This window comes from Chanodichthys erythropterus, chromosome 23 (assembly GCF_024489055.1).
Source record: "Chanodichthys erythropterus isolate Z2021 chromosome 23, ASM2448905v1, whole genome shotgun sequence".
NCBI classification, from domain to species: domain Eukaryota; kingdom Metazoa; phylum Chordata; class Actinopteri; order Cypriniformes; family Xenocyprididae; genus Chanodichthys; species Chanodichthys erythropterus.
The window spans coordinates 4,590,225-4,594,843 of record NC_090243.1 but is presented as its reverse complement, the minus strand read 5'-3'; positions in this window follow the sequence as shown (position 1 = coordinate 4,594,843).

Sequence of the window (4,619 nt, the reverse complement as noted above, 5' to 3'; positions counted from 1 at the left end):
TGAACAATTGCATTTTATAGCCATTTCTAATGGATTTATCTACCTGTTTAATGTAGATTTCCTTGTTAAATGGTTCTCCTTAATTTTCAAAGCTCAATTGTCTCTTGTCTTTGCATAAGGGATACGGTGATATTAACACCGGTGCCATACTTTTCATATAGATTAAAGCTTTGCTCCAGGGAAATGGCACGTCGAATGAAGATGTTTCATCCTCAGGCTCGAACATTTATATTCATATGCGTGCTCATTTTAACTCAGTCTTCGTCTGAGCATGATATTTTAGCATGTTTCCTCTTGAATGTGCACTAGCAATACTGTATGGCATTTGAGAGAATTCATAATAAAAAAATATCATGGGAAGGACAGATGATGGGAAGGACAAGTCAAGGAAACTATATTTAAAAAGAGCAAGAATAAAAAGGCAGTGGATCATGCCGCAGATACTTAGCAAACAGAGTCCAAAACAAACAGCAGCTAGTGGGGAAACACAGTCAGGAGATTCTGCATCCTGATGATCCCTACAAAGCAGTTTCTTTTTAAAATACACAAAACATGAGAAAATTATCCTGCTTCTGCATCTCCAATTGCCTCAGTAAGTAAACAGTACATTACAAATACATAAGCTGCTTTGCAATGTGAGTGCACATAAATTGCATTTCACATAAATTGTGATGCTCATATGTAGGCTATATATTTAATTTTGAAAATAAAGGAAAGCATGAGTGGGAAAATCAGAAATATCAATGTTATATTATATTGGAAATGCGGGGAATTCCCTGCATGGTACAGTGATTTACAGAGAATACTCTCAGAACCACACTGACTGGTCAATTAAGGTTTTTGATGAAAACATTCCAGGATTTTTCTCCATATAGTGGACTTCTAAGGAGCCCAAATGGTTGAAGGTCAAAATTGCAGTTTCAGTACAGCTTCAAAGCATTCTACACGATCCCAGATGAGGAATAAGGGTCTTATCTAGAGAAACCATCGCTAAAAGTTTTTTTTTTTAAAATTATATAGGTTTTAACCATAAATGCTCATCTGGAACTAGCTCTCTTCTTCTTCTCTATTAGAATTTTGGCAGTGTAGACACTGCTAAGTGTATTACTGCCCTCCACAGGTCAAAGTTTGAACTAATTGTTATTTACTTGCACTAGCATATTGTATATGACAATTTAGTTCAAACTTTGACCTGTGGATGGCAGTAATACATTTAGCAGCGTCTACACGGCTGGAATTCAAATAGAGAAGGAGAAGGGAGCTAGTTCAAGATGAGCATTTACGGTTAAAACGTATATAATTTATTTATTTATTTATTTTAGAAAATGAGCGATGGTTTCTCGAAGACCCTTATTTCACATCTGGGATCGCGTAGAATGCTTTTGACCTTCAGTCGTTCAAGCATTCAGACCTTTTCGACCTTCAGACCTTCAAACATTGTTTTCATCAAAAACCTTTCTTTTCGACTGAAGAAAGAAAGACATGAACATCTTGGATGACATGGGGGTGAGTAAATTATCAGGAAATTTTCATTTGAAAGTGAACTAATCCTTTAAGAAGGAATGCTTTTTGCGTACCAGCAGGTGGCAGTAGCTGAACAGCCAATCAGAATGATCAGATGGCCCGACTGACCGATGAGCTCCGACTCTATCAACATGTTGAATCGGCCGAAAAAAAGCAGACAAGGACCAACTTCAGCCAACAGTGTGGAAAACACTGAGAAAACTTAGTCGGCTGACGAACAAAAAACGCCCGACGGCTGACCATTTGCTTGGTGTGTTCCAGGCTTAAGAAGACTTCACTATTAATAGAGTGCAACAGCGACCATGAACCAAAGCAACCAGCTACGAGGAGAATCCCATGTACGAAGTACAATCCAATGAAGCACTACAAATGACAATCAAATTAAAAATGGAGAAATTTAAAACGATTGATTTAAAGTTATTGATTATGTATTAACAATATATTCTAGGTTTATTGCAAAATATGCAGATATATTTTTAAAGTGCTCCTATTATGCCTTTTTTAAGGTTCCTAATATTGTTTTGGGAGTCTCCTATAACAGGTTTACATGCATACAAGGTCAAAAAACAGTGAGTCTACACTGCTCTGATTGGTCAGACCTTTTCTTCATAACTATTACCAAAGAAAAAAAATGGCTATATCATTGTTTGACATTACAATGGGTGTTTACCGTTTACAGAGAGAATATTTTAACTAGTTCGCACCGACTAGCATCTTAACATCCTATTATGATACAGATAGAGCACCATACTACTGTAATAATAAAAAAGCAGTGTGTTTTACAGTTATGTAAGCGAACCGAGCCCACAACTATGTTTTAAACTTCCACGTTAGCCGAGCACAAACGTGAATAGCTGATAATGCATTACACTTTGTAACGAATTTTGAATGATCGCTAGAATATATAAACAATTATTAATCATACTTACAGGTTGAGATTCAGAGGAGCAAGCTGATCCAAATAAACTGGTCATTGATCCATATTTTAAGCGTTTTGTGAATCCTGCGTTAAACTCCCCGAGGTTTGAGAAGCAGTCGTCAGTAAAATGACGGGAACACAAAAAAAGATTGTACTGCTGTGGTATTGTTGAAAAAATTAATTTTCCCTGCAGTCTGTGCACGCAATAAGTGGGCGGGCAATATGCTAATGTTTCGTTGTGACGTCACAATGAAACAGCTTAGAATTCGTTTTACAAACGACTCGGTTAATTGACTCAGAGTTGACTCTTACTTTTGAGAGATAATAATTTTATATATGCTGCACTTTCAGATTTAAAAATTTGCAGAAAGTTTTCATTCACCTAAAGCTGTTACACACTACAGGAAAGGTGATTTTTAAGATACATATTAGGAGCACTTTAAAAAAAAGTAGTGGCTCAAATACGTCATTCGCAGTGCTTTTTTGGCATTAAACATTGGTAATGTAGGTGTTTGCCAGGCTGTTAAAATAATGCAAACAGATGGCTTCAGCAAAAGCATATACCATTGATTAACAGCCTCAGAGTTCACAATACACTGAAGAAAAAAATGTGTTGTCAGTTCAATTTAGAAAATGTACTTCAACATCTGAAATGAAAGAAATTATTTAAGATTACTGATTATAACTGAATTCAACCAGCCTGACAAAAACATTTTTTTTTTCTGAAGCATAACTGTCAGTAGATATAACCTGATTTCAACTATGTGTATAACTACTGTAAAATTACTTAATAAATATGATATAATCTTTTTCCACCTTGATGTAAATACATTTAAACAATGAATTCATTACCCTTAATTTAAATGAAGATTTTTTTTTACAAAGTAAAGAATAATCACGAGAGAAAATGTAGATGATTAATAATATAAAGAGAACATATCATCACACCAAAATATAATTAAACCAAACACAATGTTTTAGGTTTAGATGGTTAAATTGTGTTACTTTAAACTGAACAAGAGCCAAATAAATAAATAAATAAAAAATTTTTTTTTTCAGTTTTATAATATCAATTGTGATCTTCATTTTGATGCAACATAATATGCATAATATATCAAATCACAGATTCTCATTGAAGCAAAATTCGCCGATCAGCAAGGAGCAGCCAAACATAAACCTTTTCTTCTTTTTTGTCCTTCAGAGCTGATACGAGTCATTACTATACTGCCCTCTATAGGTCTGGTGCAGTCACAGTGCGCATGTGTCCATACTGAGCTTTATTGGAAATTGCATATTGGGTCAATGTAACACAATTACAAACCCGGTTCCAAAAAAGTTGTGACACTGTACAAATTGTGAATAAAAACAGAATGCAATGATGTGGAAGTTTCAAATTTCAAGAATACAATTTTATTCAGAATACAACATAGATGACATATCAAATGTTTAAATTGAGAAAATGTATCATTTTAAGGGGAAAATAAGTTAATTTTAAATTTCATGTCATCAACACATCTTAAAAAAGTTGGGACAAGGCCATGTTTACCACTATGTGGCATCCCCTTTTCTTTTATAACAGTCTGCAAATGTCTGGGGAGTTGCTCAAGTTTAGGAATAGGAATGTTGTCCCATTCTTGTCTAATACAGGCTTCTAGTTTATCAATTGTCTTAGGTCTTCTTTGTCGCATCTTTGTCATTATGATGCACCAAATGTTTGCTATGGGTGAAAGATCTGGACTGCAGGCTGGCCATTTCAGTACCCGGATCCTTCTTCTACGCAGCCAGGATGTTGTAATTGATGCAGTATGTGGTCTGGCATTGTCATGTTGGAAAATGCAAAGTCTTCCCTGAAAGAGATGACGTCTGGATGGGAGCATATGTTGTTCTAGAACTTGGATATACCTTTCAGCATTGATGGTGCCTTTCCAGATGTGTAAGCTGCCCATGCCACACGCACTCATGCAACCCCATACCATCAGAGATGCAGGCTTCTGAACTGAGCGCTGATAACAACTTGGGTTGTCCTTGTCCTCTTTAGTCCGGATGGCGTCCCAGTTTTCCAAAAAAAGAACTTCACATTTTCATTCGTCTGACCACAGAACAGTTTTCCACTTTGCCACAGTCCATTTTAAATGAGCCTTGGCCCAGAGAAAACGCCTGCGCTTCTGGATCATGT